This window comes from Podarcis liolepis (assembly GCF_965112155.1).
Source record: "Podarcis liolepis genome assembly, chromosome: 11".
NCBI classification, from domain to species: Eukaryota; Metazoa; Chordata; class Lepidosauria; order Squamata; family Lacertidae; genus Podarcis; species Podarcis liolepis.
The window spans coordinates 4,635,471-4,654,800 of record NC_139565.1 but is presented as its reverse complement, the minus strand read 5'-3'; the positions used below and the strand labels follow the sequence as shown (position 1 = coordinate 4,654,800).

The 19,330-nt window shown below is 44.0% G+C and overlaps 2 long non-coding RNA genes across 2 annotated transcripts in view; both read left to right on the top strand.

The window, feature by feature from the left end:
- The window catches only part of LOC310688542, a 30,582-nt gene extending 13,704 nt beyond the window's left edge, over nt 1-16,878 (top strand). The window contains exons 2-3 of the long non-coding RNA XR_014517023.1: nt 12,095-12,268; nt 16,725-16,878. This is a non-coding gene — a long non-coding RNA (uncharacterized lncRNA). The remainder of the gene's footprint in view (nt 1-12,094; nt 12,269-16,724) is intronic.
- The window catches only part of LOC310688515, a 699,093-nt gene that overhangs the window by 564,484 nt on the left and 115,279 nt on the right, over nt 1-19,330 (top strand). The window lies entirely within an intron of this gene.

The window sequence follows — 19,330 nt, the reverse complement described above, 5'->3', positions numbered from 1 at the left end:
TCCAGAGAAGCGGACACGGAGCAATGGATCCAAACTACAAGAAAGAAGATTCCACCTAAACATTAGGAAGAACTTCCTGACAGTAAGAGCTGTTCGACAGTGGAATTTGCTGCCAAGGAGTGTGGTGGAGTCTCCTTTTTTGGAGGTCTTTAAGCAGAGGCTTGACAACCAGATGTCAGGAGTGCTCTGATGGTGTTTCCTGCTTGGCAGGGGGTTGGACTCGATGGCCCTTGTGGTCTATTCCAACTCTATGATTCTATGATTCTATGAATAGTGTTGAATCTAGGACCCCAGACCTGCTCCTTCCAGGGGAGAGCAATTCCATCATCTCCCCACCTCCCAGACATGAGAACCTTGGACACATAACATCACTGTCTTTTCAGGATTCAGCTTCAGTTTATTGGGCCTCATCCAACCCTACACCACCTCCAAGCGCTCATCAGGCACCTCTCCTGATTCTGTTGGAACAGAGACAGAGCTGGGTGTCATTTGCATATAGATGATACTTCACTTCAGATCTCCAAATGACAACTCACAGGGGCTTCATATAGATGTTATGAAGACTTAGGTTACATTCAGACAAGAATCATTTCATGCAATTGGCTATTCACAAACAAAGAAGTGGTGCACTCGAAACCGCATTCTGTGTTCTGACACCATAGCTCCTGCTTCAGACTCCAGTTCTCCATTCAAGAGGAGCAGAGGAGTGGTTGATCTGAGCACCAATCTTACTCTGAATCCTGTTGCTTGTCACCGTCTCATCCCTTCTTCTTTCACTATTGGAACATTGGAGCATTTTCTTTTCTTTTGTTGAACTTACATTTGCATGATGCACCCAGGCACAAATTCATCACAGAAATCTTGCTAATCTCTTCTGTTCAGGTAGAAGAGCACAGAATCAGAAACAGAACAGTTTGTCGGTAAAATCCAAGGACCACTAGAGGGAAATGGGATGATGAATCATTAGCATTTTTAATGATTGAACTTTCAGTAAAAAAGAGAGCAGGCAGAAGCAAATGGGCTGCACTGATTTTAACATCACTTTCCTTTCCAAAAGGAATGCCAAGCGACAGAAAACAATCACCTGAGTTGTTTCACGGGAACAATTCAGGTGATTTAAGTTCCAAATGTAGCTAAGTGCTTTGCGGGATTAATGTGTTAGTGAATGAAAGAGCTAACATCTGGTGTAGTGCCTCAGCAGTGTGCCATTGTATAGTCCTGGAGTAGGTTTGGGATCCCTCCAGATGTATGCAATCAGGGGAAGAAATCAAGGGATTTCAGTTTAGTCTGTGTAGAGAAAGATTTGGGGAAGTGCTTAATTTGTTTTCTCAATAACAGAGCTTGCTGACAACTCAGAGCAATTAGAGAAGTGACCCAGAGGGTTCATATGCATAATCACTGATCATTAATGCAGGACAAGCATATCCTGGTGCAGAGAGCGGGTCCAACCTGGATGATTTTCAGAAGGCATTAAGTAGAACAATATGGCTTAGTCTGGTTAAAGGCCCAGGGCACTCCACTGTTGGGGCCAGATGGAAACTTTTAAGCAAAAATAGTCCCTGTGCAGACATCAAAGGCCTTGCCTTGAGAAATGAAAGTCAGATTGTGTAGGTGTAGCCAAAATGTTCTGGGGGACACATGGCCAGTAAGATGGAATGCATCTTATAAAGGGAGAAGCAGGCATAAAATGACAATAAAATGAAGTCACATGATATCACCTTCAAGTGCTTCTTTGTCTTTAAGGAATACCACTAGGAAACCTTAGATCCAGATCCAAAGATGTAGATTTTAAATCCCCTACCTATGCACACACACACACACACAAACACACAGCAAGAGGGGGTGTTGAGTTGAATTAATATGCTGGATTGGACTGTGCAAACCCTGCCCCCACCTTATTGCATCCCTTTAGACAATAGAACTGGCATCACTCTTTAGAGTAGTAAATAGTTAAGCCTTTAAACTCTCACCCCTCCCCCACACTAATATTTCTAACAATTCCAGTGGTGGAGGACCATTTTAGGCTGTTACACTCTAAAGAAGTCTGAGGGGGTCACAGTTACTGGACTATAAGAGCAAATCTCATCCAAGGTAATTCAGCCAAATGTTGACTTTATTCCATACAAATGTGTCAAAGAAACAGCTCCTAACATTTGTGTCACTCATCCCCATTCAGGTGGCCAATTCAAAATCAAACATGTCTGAATTTCAGTCGCATTGTGAGATAATGTTGTTGTTTTTCCAGGGGGAGAGTTTGAGATCAAAACAATTTATTTTAAAAGTGTCTCCACTTTCCTAGACAATGTGCAAAGATTTTTAAATGGCACAGGAGGCCTTGCCCTCAAGCTTACAATCTAAGAGAAGTGGCACAAAAGGGAACAGCTATGGGGGAGAGGAAAGGAAAGACACAAATCCATATACTCAAACTTTCAAGTTTCATAGTAGCTCCCTTTGCTTGTTACCCCCCCCAGCAAAGGCTCCACGTACAGACGCAGCATCAGCAGGGCTGTGCTGGCCCTGACCAAGGGCATGAAACTTCCCCCATGCCTGATATCCACACACTGAGCATGGATGTCTGCAAAGGGGAAGCCTGTGTACGTAGCTCTTGGCACATGCTGGCTTCCACAGAACTGGGGACCATGCTTGCCAATAGAGTTCTGCACATGGGTTTCCCTTTTACAGTCCTCCATGCTCCACATGTGAGTAACGCATGGGCAGGGGCTAATGACACACTGGAAGTGCCGCTCTGGCTGGGCTCTAGACATATCAAAAATGTGATTCAGTTAAACACATTGTAAACGTCATACCAGGAAATCCCGTTGGTGAAAGACGGGACTCCACAGCACCATCAGGTACCACAGTGTTATAAAGCATATAAAGCGCTTTATCTTCATGAATGTAGCTGAGTCCTCAGGATGACAGCTTGGAAAAGAAGGAGCCAAATGACCAACCACCACCTGGTTCGATCCCTGTCATCTCCAGGTAGAGCTGAGAGATGTCTGAACCCTTGGAGAGTTTCTGCCAGTAAGTGTGGATGGAACTGAGCTAAGAGGATGAATGGTCTGGCTCTGTATAAGTAGCTTCCTCTGCTGGTATTTTTGCAAATGCAATTGCTGCTCCCAGGGCATACTGCATGGACTACAGGACTGTATCTTCCTTGTCTATACCATGATTTTCTGCCACATGCCATAAAAGGTAAAGGTAAAGGGACCCCTGACCATTAGGTCCAGTCGTGACCAACTCTGGGGTTGCGGCGCTCATCTCGCTTTATTGGCCAAGGGAGCCGGTGCACAGCTTCCGGGTCATGTGGCCAGCATGACTAAGCCGCTTCTGGCAAACCAGAGCAGTGCACGGAAACACCGTTTACCTTCCCGCCCGGGCGGCACCTATTTATCTACTTCCACTTTGACATGCTTTTGAACTGCTAGGTTGGCAGGAGCAGGGACTGAGCAACGGGAGCTCACCCCGTCGCAGGGATTCAAACGCCGACCTTCTGATCAGCAAGTCCTAGGCTCTGTGGTTTAACCCACAGCGCCACCTGCATCCCTAGGCCTAGGCCACATGCCATAGGGAAGTACAATAATAAGTTGGGAGCACTTAAGTCACATGTTCTTTATTACACATATACTTCAGCGTGTTTCTTTATCACACAACTCTGTGCCAAATATCATTGTCGAAATTGTGTGGAATGTTACTTTTTGAAATCTCTGGCCAATACCTCTGACTCTGCATTAGCACATGTGCATCACCACATGGCCTTCATGTTCTGCTTATGGACTTCCTGCAGGCACCTGGCTACCCAACAGGTGAAGCAGGATGCTGGAGGAACTAGATGGCCTTTGGTTGACCCAACAGGGTTATGACATCTTTATTTGCTAATGAAATGTACTGTGCTATCTCACTCTAAATTTAAATTGCATCTTCCAGAATAGAATTTTAGTTCTATTACACTGTGTCGTAAAGCAACCTGTTTATCACCGCCATAGCCTCGTTTCTCCAAAAATAAGAAGGTCCACTGTGGTACATTTTACCATCCATGATGTCCATAATGGCTGACCTTTACTCATGATTCATTATTATTATTTTAATTGATGCATCTTTAGGTAGAGTTGTTCATCTAAAAGCATCATCTCCAACTGCATTGCTTAAAAGTGGAAGTAGCTAGTATATTGAGTAGCAAACCTCCCAAACACCCCCCTTGTTGGATTTTAGTAACACATAAGGTGGGAGGCATTTTAAACATGTTTTTAAAAATTCTATACCCCATCCCTTAATATTTAATTATTGATAGACTGTAAAACTTTAAGATTTTAGCCAATTTAAGCTTTTCCTTGTGTGGAAATGGGCTCAGATGAACAAAGGACTGTAATGACCTTCTACAAAATGTCTATACTTTATTGGAATCAAATTCAGAGAAGACAGCACAGCACAATAAATCATCCCCATGTATTTTATTGGTTGGGGTGGGGGTGGGGGGTAGAGAGAAAGGCAAGATTTGCCTGGAATCAAGTAAATAGGTTTTAGCCAGTAAAAATTCACCTTGCCTGTATATTGTCCTAGGAGAGACAATCTCATTTACATTTATTAGAAGTAATGATGTAGTGTCCTGCAGATAATTAACACAATAAAATGCTGCTAATTTCACAGTGTCATTATAAAATTTGCCAGTTTAAATTAGAAAGTGATTAACCCTCTGAGCGAGGCAGTGACATTTCCATTCCCAGTCTGTGAATTAAATTCCCCCCTCAACCACCACTCTAAGAGTTCGCCTAGTTTATAGCCATTTCCAATGTCCTTTCATTTTACATGCTCTCTCTGACCGGTAAGATTGGGGGGAGGGGGGGTCTTAGCTGCAATAACAAAATCCGTGACTATTTCAGATATTAAGCCAGGTTCATACCCTGAAGCATGCACGACTCAGTTATCAGAGGATAAAGACATCTTTTTAGAAAGGAGAAATGGTAATCCCAGATAAGCAAAAGTTCACTAGGTAATGAACTTCTTGTTGGTGCATGTAAAACGAGAAGTTTTTCCTGTTAATGAGGTGGTTCCAAGGTGAGTTTCCATAAGGACAGCAAATCCTTAACCTTTTTGCCTGGCCACTACTTTATCCATTTATTGTCCCTATCTCTTCCCCAGCCAAGCTTAATTAATATCTTTTTAAAAAGGAATAAACTCATTAAAAGAATAGATTTATAGCATAGTAATTTAAAGAATCTAACTCAAGTGAAATCCTCTTCAAGAATGTTTAATGAGGGAATGATACCACAAAAGCCTGAGATAATGATAGAATAGTCCAACCTGTTAAAACAGCTATTAATTTAATGTCGCTAATGCACAGATTTACAATGCTGGCAAAAAAACTATTCTTAACTACTCTTCTCCCTTCCCCTACCTCACAATTACAAAGCTGGAAAGGCATTCCCAGATAATTATGCTGCCCACTGGCTCCATGTATGGCTGGTACTTTAGGACACAGCTTATCTATCATAATGCTTAATTCAGCCCTGATTCTCAACACACAGAAAAGAAATGGTTACATTTAAAAGAAATGTAGGAAAAATAAATTATATTTTTAAAAGTGACGTCAAATGCGGCTGCTCTTTGGAGGTACATCAGTTAAATGCCTCCTACCATTAGACCCTCTAACAACAGCTGTAGAACTGATTCCGTTCACATGTAACACGTGGCAAACCATGGTTTGGTGTGAATGCGCAAGGGCACAAGCTCCCAAGGAGAAGATTGGTCCTCCTCACATCCAGCAATAAAAGACAATGGGAGGGGGTTCACCACAGCAGTATATCTGTGCAAATTACAAATACCTAAATACAGACAGTCGTTTACCCTCGCCAGGTTCAACGTGCTGCCATCTGTCTTATTGCAGGGCATATTTGAGGGTAAACCATACACGGAACAAGTCTGCCCCTATGACTTGACGGAGGTAGAAACTGTCTCATGTCTTGTTACGCTGCTTTTTCTATGGGGATATATGCTTGGTATTTATTACCCCTGTTATACAAAAATCTCCAAACGGGTCCAAACTTCAACGTCTAAAACTCCTGGTAGAGGACAAGGATCCAGAGATCACGCTAAGGGTGGCCAAATTCTGTGTGACTGCCATAAAACTTAGGGAACAAGCTGTACTACCAAAATGATTAAGGTTTTAAATGGCAATTTTAGGTTATAGTTTAGTGATTAAGATTTAACTTATATATTTTAAACTGCTGCTATATCTGTATTGTGCCTGTTATACCCAATTGCAATTCAATGTATCCCTATTGTGTTTTATGATTTTCCTGATATTGTAAGTGAGCCGGAACTTGTCTGTGACCGTACTGTAATAATAAATTCATTTATTCGTTCGTCCTCCTCTGGTCCTCTTGCTGCTGTGCTGTAGTGAACTAAGCCATGGTATGGCTTAGCACAGCATCTGAATCTAAAGCCATAGACAAACCAGGTGCTGTAAACCAGTAACAAATCTTGGTTACAGCTCATATTTGTCTGGCACAGGACAAACCATGAGTCTGGACAGCATGCTGAAAGAAATCATGGCTTGGCCCACAGGAACATAGAAGCAGCAGGACCAGAAGAGGGAGCAAGTGGCCATGATCTCCTCTCTGGATATTTATATTAAACCATGGTTCACCTAGTATTATGTATAAACCATGTAACCATTAACACTGTGTCCCATTTATTAGTTAATTAAGGCAGAAAGCTACCTGTCTGTAACAATAAGATGGCAAGGGGGAAAATTCACATATGCGTGATTCAGCAGCTCAATCCCTAATGATTTGTAGACTTGATATTAAGCAATAAAGGCGGGGTGGTGGTGATCATGCAGATAAGTGCTGGACCCTTTATCAATCTATGGGACAAAGTAAAGGAATTGTGGTTGGTTTGACAGGTGAGAGGGATCAACCTCTCATCAGCGGGTGGAGCTGTGGTGTAAACCACAGAGCCTAGGGCTTGCCGATCAGAGGGTCGGCGGTTCGAATCCCCACAATGGCGTGACCTCCTGTTCCTCTGTCCCAGCTCCTGCCAACCTAGCAGTTCAAAAGCACGTCAAAGTGCAAGTAGATAAAGGGGTACAGCTCCAGCAGGAAGATAAACAGCGTTTCCATGCACTGCTCTGGTTCGCCAGAAGCAGCTTAGTCATGCTGGCCACATGACCCGGAAAAAACTGCCAGTAAAGCGAGATGAGGGCAGCAACCCCAGAGTTGTTCGCGACTGGACTTAACTGTCAGGGGTCCTTTACCTTTACCTTTAGTGCCAAGAAATGACCCTTCTGTACTGACAGGGATTTTGTAGGGGTACATTGTGTGCTGCGTGCATTGTGTACCACCCTAGAGTTGCATACAACATGCAGTTGTCACACACTCACACACCACCACAATCATGAAAATGATATTGCTGCTTTCTAAAGTCTTCCCCAAAATGCTTACGATAGTTTACTCTCACTGACTACCCTTTTCCAGTTTATGAGGTTTTCAAATTTAGTGCTCATTCTGCAAATCAGCTAATTCAAAATACTCAGATTTATACCAATTAATCAAAATGAAAACAGTCATCAAGTAACAGAGTGTGTTGGAAGAAGACCCCTGCCTCTTTCTCCCAGTTTCCATCATGATGGCATGGTGGAGTTTCACAGTTTTGCAGTAGACACAGTAACGGCTTCTGCTGCACTGCCAGTGGGTCTGGCTGCCTGGGAGAGCATCTCTTGTGCCCTTGTCCCAATGATGGGGTCCTGTTGCTCAATTAAATAAGGCACTATCTTGGTGGTGATTTGCTAGTAACTGTAAATTGATGGAATATAGGTCTAAATTAGTGTTTGTAGGGTGGGGAATCACAGAGGTTGTCCAGGCCTCTATGGATGTCACTATAATTTGCATTTAGGATAACTGGCAAGAGGGAGTACCTATCAATTATCTGTAGAATCAGAGAGCTGCCTCAGAGGGGTACCTGCTTTTCTTTTAATATGTGCCAGTGTCAAATCTTTATTACGGTCATAGGCCAGCATAAGGTAAAATCACCTACATACATAATATGTGGTACAAGGAGCTAACCCCCTTTCTTGTGCTTTTATCTGATTTTCAAAAAGGACAGATTGTTATTTCTCTCTTGGAGCATGTTAATGTGAATCTGCAGCCGTTTTCTATATTGCCAGTATTTCGTCTTGCATCTCATTTATTCAGCCTGTCATTCAGGACCCCCCCCCCTTCCCAACTCTGAGTTATTTCTGTTAATACAAAGAAATATGTGATAGCTAAATTTTCCCATTACTTGTGCTGCAATTTTCTTCTGCATAACACCTCTGGTACCCGTGGGGATTTTCTTTTTTCTTTTTAAAGAAAAAAATCTAGTATAACATTTTAGCTGTTTACAAAGTGCCTTTCCAAATAGATCCCAACACTGTATTCTTCCTTAGAGAAGCAAGTCCCTTGAGAATAGTGTTAAGTGTTCTGCCTTGAAATTCTGAAAGTAATATGATTACGGAGTACCATGTTCCCAAAGTTAACTCTATTTTAATACCAAAAGAGAATAAAGCTGTCAGTATATGATCTTCTCAGTAAGTTTCCCTGAGAATGGAGAGACACCTTGAACATTATTAAAACCTAGCAGTTTATCATCTTCTTAAGAATTACCCGATTCAACAGGAAACCCTGCCCCTGGTAGGACTGATTGGTGGTAGGTGGCTAAGGTCATTTGCTGATTGGGAGGAAGAGAGGAACCAGGAAAGACAGTTAAATCTGCAACAAAATGTTATAGTGTGAGTTGCTCCTGTTCAGGGATTTAGCACCCTGTCCATGGAATACTGTTTCCAGTTTCCATTTGGTCTGTCAGAATTATGTGTCCATTGATCATTCTCTGTCTTCATTCAATTGATTTGGTGAGTGGGGTGGGAGGTCGTGTGTGTGTTGTCATCTATCTATCTATCTATCTATCTATCTATCTATCTATCTATCATCTGCAACTTTGAGGTTCCCCTAAGTCCAGTGGCGTAGCGTGGGGGGTGCAGGGGGGGCCGGCCACACCGGGCGCAGCATCTGGGGGTTAGGGGCGCAAATCCACGGGTTAGGGGGCGCAAATTACTTGCCTTGCCCCGGGTGCTGACAACCCACGCTACGCCACTGCCTAAGTCTACTTATGTCTCCTCCTTGTGTGTGTGTGTATGGGTCAGTATTTGGCTACAGAAGAATCCACACAGTGTGCTATTTGTATATAGAATCCAATCACAATATCTTTTTAATTTGTTGGCTGCTTTAAAAAAAATCAACAAGAAGAGCAAATGTCACATCATGTTAAAAGCACCATAAAAGAGCACCATTTTCAGATTTCTTTCTAAAGTCAACAGGGGTGGAGACTGGGGTATGAATTCAAAGTAGTGCTAAGGAGATCACTTCATCTGCACAAACATTTCTGCTTGCCTGATGGAATAATCTCCCCAGCGCACTGTTCTGGGGGTTCTCTGCAAGCTTTCTCCTGATTCAGGTGCCACCCATTGTTGATTAAAGTGGGGTTCGCTCAGGAGTTTGTTTCCTTTGGGTGGGTTGTGTATTTCCTGTAGGAAGGCTATGTGGGGTTTCATGGCATTTACATATGAGGTGATTGTTAGAATTCCTGCTCCATGATTGCAGTCATGGGATTGTTGTCTATCACATGACGGCGTATGTTTTGACTCCACAAAGTGGGGAGTGATGAAGACAGGAGGTTTGTGTTACTGTGTTCAGTGAAGTGGGATTATTGTCCTTTGTTCTTTTTCTCTCTGCTGTCTGATGCTAGAGAGAGACGGAGCCATGTTGCAGTGCTCCATGTGTGTTTATATGTAAATAAAGTAGATTAGCCAAAATGCTGAGTTGCTGAGGTCTGTCACGCATGATGCGCAAACTCTGCGGATTCCTAAGTGTGCTGGTGTCGGTTGGCATCAGTCCCTGTGATGTTCGGGATGAAGAAAGCTTTTGAAGCTCCCAAACGATTGACCAGGAGGGAGGGAACATGCCAGTCGGGCATGTGTCTCTGCCAGGGTCCTACTCGAGTGTAGGCTGAACTCCTGACAATGAAGTGTTTTCTCTTGATAGGTCTTCCCAGCCCCCTCACATTTAGTGTGATTGCTATTAAGCTAGCCATTTTTCATGTCTATTCTGTGGGGTGATTCTCTGCCAACCTCTCTGGGCTGTCCCATATCTCTCTGTGTGTAATGTCTTTCGGACCTAGCGTGTCTGCTGACATAAAGTGTGGTGGGTGGGAGAAGAAGAGGGCTGGGGTTAGAGTTGGGTTGAGAGGTGGGGGATAGATTGCAGAAAGTAGCATATATTTGGTTAAACAGGTGTTTGTTCGGGGTAACTTGGACCATTTGGCTTCTAACTAGTTGATCCTGAGTCTTGACTGGCATGGGGGGCCTTGTTTTAGAACAGGCTGCCCCCGCCCCCGCCCCCGTTGCTTGTGATAGGGGAGGGTCAGTGAGACAATGCTGAGTGTTTTTGTGGCACTCGGGTTCTGGTCTGAATATGGCAACCATTGAGAAACCACAGCAAAGCCCGCAAATCTGAAAGGAAAAGGTTAAAAAGAAAAACACAAGAGTGACAGTAATGCCTAGAGGGAGGGCTGGGTGGGGGGTGCTCCCGGCCGACTGGGCTGCTAACATGGGCTCATGATTGTGGATGAGTATGTGGATAACCCACATGCTACCTTCCATGGAGACGATATTGGAGAAAGGGAATTGTAGTCTTGAGATGTCAATGCGAGAGGAAGGAGTAGGAACTATTCAAACCATAAAGTTCCTGGTTTTGAAACTTATTCCAACAATATCCAGATAAGCTCCAATAGACAAGAGGGGAAGACTCAAGAACAGCAGGCGGGTCCCTCACTGCAAGAAGTGACATTACAGGGAACCAGGCAGAGGGCCTTCTCGGCAGTGGCACCTGCCCTTTGGAATACCCTCCCATCAGATGTCAAGGAGATAAAGAACTACACAAATTTTAGAAGGCATCTGAAGGCAGCTCTTTTATTGGGAAGATTTTAATTTTTGATGTTATATTACCTTTTTATATATGCTGGAAGCTAGGGAAACCTAGCCAGATGGGTGGGGTATAAATAATAAAATTATTGTTGTTATTGCTATTGCTATCATAGCCAGCCCTTGTCATGTTTGCTGGTATTCAACATACATTTTTGCCTCCTCCCTTGCTAGTCAAATTCTAAACTATAATTTAGGTTTGTGTTTCAAGCCGAGCAGAAAAAAATACATATTGAGGCATCATAGTTAGCGTGAGAAAACAGAGAGCTGGGAAATTCCTCAGACTGTTCCTTTTGCTGCTGTTCCCAGTAGTAATTGCAATAGAAAACATTGTATTTAAATCCGGCAACCTTGAAATGAATGTAAAGCTTTTTCCCCTCCTCCATAAAATTTTATAACACTTGTCCAATTTTTTTCATGTCATGAAGGGAAAGGAAGTTTATAAATTTAGCTTGTGAGCTTGCAAATCAGAAATTAGGACTCAGTGTGGCATGTACAGATGGTGCCATGGCTGTGTGGAAATAGAGCACAAGCTCTATGCAAGATGGTTTCTTTGTCCTCTAGCCCCATTCCCAATTCAAAATATTTATTATTGGGTAAGGAATTAGGGTCTGGCCAAAGAGCAGAAAGACTAGGGAGGGTGAAACAGGTAACTTGAGGTTATTCAACACCGCTCATGATGTTTGAAGGCCCATCTGGTCCAACATCTTCTTCTCACAGTGGCCAGCAAGATGTCCATAGGAGGCCCACAAACAGGAGATGAGCACAGCAGCATCCTCCCCACTTGTGACTTTCAGCATCTGATACTCAGATGGATTCTGCGTCCAACAGTCACTTAAAGAAAGACATCATGGCTACTAGCCATTTATAGTCTAATCCTCTTGTAAAGTTATCCAGGTTAGTGGCCATTACTTCATCTCTGCATTTTTACTTCATGTTTTTAATTGTCTGCATGTTCTTTCTTTATTTTTTCAGCTTATCTGATTTTTATGTTGTTTATTGTGATATTAAATGTGATACTGCTTATTTATTATGTATTAAGCAGAATATAAAGGATATCTTCTATTCCTTGCCTTGTAGAGTGACCCTGCCCTGGCTTCAAACATTGGATGTAACTGAACTTTGTTCTTCACTGCCTCCATATCTTGAATTGAGCCAAGAAAGCCCTGGTCAACATCACTGGGTCCTGAGCTGGTGGTTTCAATGAGGACATCAGGACCTGAGAAGAGATGTCCTACTCCAGGTTTCCCTCAAGTCAGTAAGCCAGAAGGAAAGGGCACAAGCCACATGGGAGGGGTGTGGCCTGAGGAGAGGCCTGAGGACCAGAAAGAGAGGATTTGAGGGCTACATTTGGTCTCCAAGCCTGAGGTACTCTACTCTTGCCCTAAGTAGTATGAAGTCAATGCTTGCTCTACTGAGTAGGCCCATTGAAGTTAATGAAGCTAAGGTACTCAGAACCATTAACTTCAAAGAGTCTACTGGATGTGGATACATCCCTATCTGTCTCATGAGGGCTTCTGGATACCAGCAGTTTTTCTCTTGTAGGACAACGTTGTGACAAGTCTACCATTTCATGACACCCAGGGGCGAAACTAGGCTTTCTTTCACTCTGGTTCAAGACTCAGTTTGGCACCCCCATTCGTGTTTGTGCACACGTCTGAGGAATGTTGGAGGGTTTGGACGCTGCTTGAGGGGGAAATTGTGTGGCAGGTGCTGCCCTGGACGTTTCCACCTGCTCCTGGATCTGATGGGGTGCTTCAGAAGGGGGCAGCTCTTTACTGAAAGCAAGACAACCTGAGACACCACTGGCAGTGGCTGTAGTTGGAGCTTGGTTTCCCCCTTTCCCCTCCCAATCCTTTTCCCTTGTATGTTATGTCTTTTTAAAAAAGACCATATTGGCAAAGATGCCAAAATGGATGCAGGGCAGTTGAGCATCTCTTGGCCCTCAAGGAACAACCATTTGTTGGCGGGAAGGCTTCAGGAGAGATTGTGCAATGGCAATCGTGCAGGTGTTGGGTCCCCACTTTGCAGCTGGACTACATGGACCCAGGTCTCTGCTGAAGGGTCCTAGGAAAGGAGCTTTTGTGGGGGGGGGGTGTAGTTGCTTTGCCCCTCCCCCTCCCCCTTCCCCAATTTGTCCTCTCTGGCCACCTGCCCCCCCTTGCTATTCCGATTTTCCTTCCTTCAATATGAAGCAGTGGAAGGGGGGTTGTCCACTGTCACCCCTCCTTCACTTTCTAAAACCTCCCATTTCCCGAGGGGCTTATTTAGCCTGCTTTGACCCATAGAGCTAGGGTTGCAACCTTGCATCCTGCCCTTAGGACTCAGTTAAGAAATTGCCCCCCTCCCCATTTACTGGGGGAGTTGCTGAAGGAGGATCAGGATTAAAAGTTGGGGTGAGTGGGGAGAAAGTACCCCCCTCCCCGCTCCCCTGTAGAGCAGCTCCCCCTCCTGCTGCCTTCAGGATTTGTGTTGCAGGATCCCAGTGCGGACATCTCCCCAGTGGGGGTGGGAGGCTTCACCTAAAGCCCACAGTAAAATGGCTGGCAGGCTAGGAGGGTCAATGGCCCCCCCGGAGGCTTCACCCGGGGCAAAAATAGCTCCCCCCTAGCTCCAGCTCTGTGACACCTTCACCTTAAAGATAATGAAATCCTTTCAAAAATTACATGAGAAACACGTGTTTTTTATGGTGGTGGTTGTTTTTGCTAACCCCCTCCCTGCTGCTTTCAACAATGCTAACTTTCTCCAGCTGTTTGTGAGGTTCTCTCATGTTGTTGGCTTTCTTCATTTAAGCTGTTCTTTTGTATCCTTGCATTGCAAGAAGCTTAATGATACTTGGAAAGCTTCCACGCAGAGTGTCAGGAATAGACGTTTTACATCCTGTGTCTCAACACACTAATGAAAATATCATTCAGATTCTTTGTGAACAGTATTTTAAATTAGTCATAAAGAACATGGCAGTGAGTGTTGAAAAGGGAGAATCCTTTGCAAAAAACCACAGATCGCTAATTGCTTTGCCTTCTCCATTATAGGTGAGAACTTCAGTGCTTGCATATATTTTACTAAATACTTCATCCCAATCCCTTCATTAGTATCTTGTGAAGATTTTGTTCATTCTTTTATTCCTCTCTTCATAAATTTACCAACAAAGGATGCTAACTAATACTTTGAAATATTATAGCTATTATTTCTCTCCCTCTGGTGAGGAGCTTTGCCTTTTCATTTTAGGATGGTGGAAATTAATACCTAAGGGTTTATTATAAGTTATCATGAGTCTCTCCTTAAAGTAGGAAACATTTGGAACGGCTTTATCTTCAGTCCTGATGAGGACAGGAAGAGAGTTGCAGGCTTGCATGATTTGCCTCAAATGCAGAAAATGACAGCACAGGTGCAGATCTTTACAGTAGTGGTTTAAGCTTCACAAGTACAGTGGTACCTCAGGTTACATACTCTTCAGGTTACAGACTCCACTAACCCAGAAATAGTGCTTCAGGTTAAGAACTTTGCTTCAGGATGAGAACAGAAATCGTGCTCCGGTGGCAGCGGGAGGACCCATTAGTAGTGCTTCAGGTTAAGAACAGTTTCAGGTTAAGAATGGGCCTCCAGAACGAATTAAGTACTTAACCTGAGGTACCACTGTACTTGTTTTAAGTCTACGTACTTTGGAGAGGATGGTATACATCATCAAACTGGAAGCATCTAACAAGGTTGAAAATGTAGATGTAATGAAAGGAAAGAAACAAGCCGAGATATTAGAAAGCAACTAGTATAAGCTATGAGACAGTAACAGGGAGAATAAAAACATTATAAAATATAACAATTGTGTTCTTTCAATAGCCAGAGCAACTGGAATATTCTGAACATTTTGTTGTAGTTGGAGGAAGAGAAGTCAGGGTGGGAATATGATCCCTCTAGCTCAGTATCGGGGACGCGGGTGGCACTGTGGGTTAAAGCACAGAGCCTAGGACTTGCCGATCCGAAGGTCGGCGGTTCGAATCCCCGCGGCGGGGTGAGCTCCCATTGCTCGGTCCCTGCTCCTGCCAACCTAGCCGTTCGAAAGCACGTCAAAGTGCAAGTAGATAAATAGGTACCGCTCCGGCGGGAAGGTAAAGCCTTAAGAGCGGTAGTCTCGTAATCTGGTAAACCGGGTTTGATTCCCCGCTCCTCCACATGCAGCTGCTGGGTGACCTTGGGTTAGTCACACTTCTATGAAGTCTCTCAGCCCCACTCACCTCACAGAGTGTTTGTTGTGGGGCAGGAAGGGAAAGGAGAATGTTAGCCGCTTTGAGACTCCTTCGGGGAGTGATAAAGCGGGATATCAAATCCAAACTCTTCTTCTCTTCTCTAAATGGCATTTCCATGCGCTGCTCTGGTTCACCAGAGCATGCTGGCCACATGACCCAGAAGCTGTACGACAGCTCCCTCTGCCAGTAAAGCGAGATGAGCACCGCAACCCCAGAGTCGGTCACGACTGGACCTAATGGTCAGGGGTCCCTTTACCTTTACCCTTCAGCTCATTTTCACCAACACTGACTGGCAGCAGCTCTCCAAGCTTTCAGGCAGAAGTCTTCCCAAGTCCTACCCGGAGACCCCAGGGGTTGCGTCTGGGAACCTTTGCATGCAAAAGATTTGTTCTACAACTGGTCCTTCCTCAAATGGGAGTGGCGGCAGAAACAGCAGCAGCAGCAAAATAGGGTAAACATTTCTTTTTTTTTATCAAATTACGGCAAAATCACAACCACATTCCAAATCGAAGGAAGGCCTTTATTGCTTTGTGCAATATTTAGGGCTGGTGTCTCATCATACTGCTTGCATAGGTGCTTGTGGCACTCTATTTGTTGCACAGGAGCAGCTCAAAGATAAGAATTCACCTATTGTGCCTTTCTTCTATATGGCATCAACACACAGCCAAATTGGCAATGTTTCTGATGAAGTCCTTAAATGCTCCTCATATGATATGAGATTGGCTGTGATCTTGCCCAGTGGAGAAAGCAGATGCTAAAAAAAAAGTGGTGGTTTTCTCATGCTTTTAATAAACCTTCAATTGCTTTTCTTTTGCTCAGGCAGTTTGAAAAAGTTTGATTTTGTTGATGACCTTACCTCTTTCAGTGACTGAGATGGCAAAAATATTTCGCCCACAATGGGTTTGATAAGAGACACTATCAGCTTTTTCAAATATTTACAAATAGAAGAAGTGCCATTGTTAGTGAAAGGGAAAAGAGGATGAAATAAAAAATTGGAGCTTTGCAAGATTAAGGGGCATTAAAAAAACCCTCAGACTGCTAACTAATCATTTATTCAGAAATTCAGTGGACATATATTGATAGTTAATTAGAACCAACATATCTAAGGGGAGATGAAAATCCATCCGAAATACAACATGCACAAAATACAAAACGTCTTGACCTCTGCTGCCACTGAATCAAATAACATGTTAATTACAAAAGGATGAACACCCCCTAGAGATAGCGGCAAACATAGACTGCCAATAGGATGTGATAACATCCAATACAATCAAGTAGCATTTTGGATGAGCACAGAATTATACACAAGGATAGGAGGATTATAGGGCAAGACATTTCTGAATGAAGTAAACAGAAAATCCCAGAATGATGTTTGAGTTAAATTTGAGGCTATGAAAGATTCAGTTGTGGTGAATAAACGCACTAATAATAGAATAAATGCACTAATATAATGACATCACTTTTAGTTCTAGGGCAGTGGCAGAGCGTATACCTGAAGGAGCATCTCCACCCCCATCGTTCTGCCTGGACACTGAGGTCCAGCTCCGAGGGCCTTCTGGCGGTTCCCTCACTGCGAGAAGCAAAGTTACAGGGAGTTTTACCTGCCATCTTCATTATACACCTTTAAAGGTAAAGGGACCCCTGACCACTAGGTCCAGTTGTGGCCGACTCTGGGATTGCGGCGCTCATCTCGCTTTATTGGCCGAGGAAGCCAGCGTACAGCTTCCGCGTCAAATGGCCAGCATGACTAAGGCGCTTCTGTCGAACCAGAGCAATGCACGGAAAAGCCATTTATCTTCCTGCCAGAGCGGTACCTATTTATCTGCTTGCACTTTGACGTGCTTTCGAACTGCTAGGTGCATAGGAACTGGGACCGAGCAACGGGAGCTCACCCCGTCGCAGGGTTTTGAACTGCCAACCTTCTGACCGGCAAGTCCTAGGCTCTGTGGTTTAAACCACAGCACCACCCGTGTCCCTTTTAGGGACCGACAAAAACATTCCTCTTTAACCTAGCCTTTGGCTGCTTAACATCCAGTGTCCTTTTAAAATGTGTTGGGGGGCGTTGTTGTTTTTGTTTTGATTATGTATTTTGTGGTTTTATATTGTGATTTTATCTTGTGAACTGCCCTGAGACCTGTGGGTATAGGGTGGTATACCAACAACAACAACAACAACAACAACAACCAAATCCAAATGTTTCAAAAACGAAACACCATTGAACAATGGCAAGCCATGACACTGAAGTTGTATGGTTTTGCGGGTAGATGAGAGGGGTCATCGTTCAGTGGTGGAGCACGCTCCACGTGTACAAATCACACATTCAGTCCTAACATCTCCAGTATTTGTGTTGGGAAAGAGCTCTGCATAAGCAGATAGCCTCTCTGCCAGCTGAAGCAGACCAGGGGTAGCCAACTGCTGCATTAAAACTCCCATCCTCCAAATGCTGCTAAATGGCAATTTGTATCATCCCTCACTATGGGACGTGGGTGGCGCTGTGGGTAAAACCTCAGTGCCTAGGACTTGCCGATTGCATGGTCGGCGGTTCGAATCCCCGCGGCAGGGTGAGCTCCCGTCGTTCGGTCCCAGCTCCTGCCCACCTAGCAGTTCGAAAGCATGTCAAAGTGCAAGTAGATAAATAGGGACCGCTTTATAGCGGGAAGGTAAACGGCGTTTCCGTGTGCGGCGCTGGTGCTGGCTCGCCAGCTGCAGCTTCGTCACACTGGCCACGTGACCCGGAAGTGTCTTCGGACGGCGCCGGTTCACGGCCTCTAGAGCAAGATGAGCATGCAACCCTAGAGTCGGACACGACTGGCCCATACAGGCAGGGGTACCTTTACCTTTACCTATCATCCCTCACTATTCACCATGCTAGCTGGAGCTTATAGACGTGCAACAACATCTGGAGGACAGCGCATTGGCTACACCCAGAGTAAGCAACACTGCTGAGTAGTACTCTTCAGACCTTCCCTCTGAATATATGTAGGAGAGGTAGGGTCACTGGCCCCAGCCACACCCTACATCTGCTGTCCCTGCTGCCTGATTGCTGCAAGTTCTGTGCTATATTATGGATGCCAGTCTATGTGGAGACACACTTTAGTATGCTCAGGAATATACATAGAAGCCCACTTTAGAGCTTCTGCTGGGTACGTCTGTTGGGCATGGCCAGATTGCATGTTCCAGCAGCACCACCTGGAGAGAAGATTGAACGGAGTTTGTTTGAGGCTAGTTCACATGCTTACACTTCACATGCTGCTTACTGAGGTCTGACTCTTGCATTCCAAAATAGTATACAATTTTAAAAACAGAAACAAGGCAACTCATTTCAGAAATCAATAAAATTGTGTTTTATTACTTTTAAGTTGTTGTTATTATTATGGTGCCTATTGATTCCTGAACTTCAACATTCAATTTGGTGATAAAAAACAATTTGCTCTTTAGTTCAAAAACTAGAAATGGGCGGGAGATTGTATTGGTTTCGCTTAAAGGTAAAGGTAAAGAAAATATTTAATGATTGTAGGGTTGCCATATTTCAAACAGTGAAAATCTGGCCAGAAAAGTTGTTGAGCTTTCTTGACACTGCCAACATGGGTTGCCATACGTCCAGATTTTCATGAACATTCAAGCAGTTTTCCACCTAGACACTGCTTCCGACTGCAGTATTTTGGGTATGTCCAGGAAATGCCAGTCGTATGGCAACCCTAATCTTGGTGACAGCTGTTTCGCAGTGATAGGTTGCTTGCAATTGACAGTACTCATGCTGGTGAGGTCATTGCAATGATTAAGGCAAAAACAAGTCATTTCCGTTCAATGACTGCATCAATGAATCAACTGCATTAATTGTTGTTTCTCACCATATGGAAAAGACCTACTTTGCTATGCTGTCAGTCAACTGAGCTAACAAAATTGTTTGATCCTTGAATTCCCTCCCCTTCCTCAGGACCGCCCTAGTACTTTCCAGAAATCCTTATAGCTTCTTGGCTAAAGAGATGTGTCAAGCTTTTATCGAACTGCATCACTGCAATTTATTCTTATTGGGGTCTTAAAATCTGGAATGAAACTCTTTTGCCTTGAG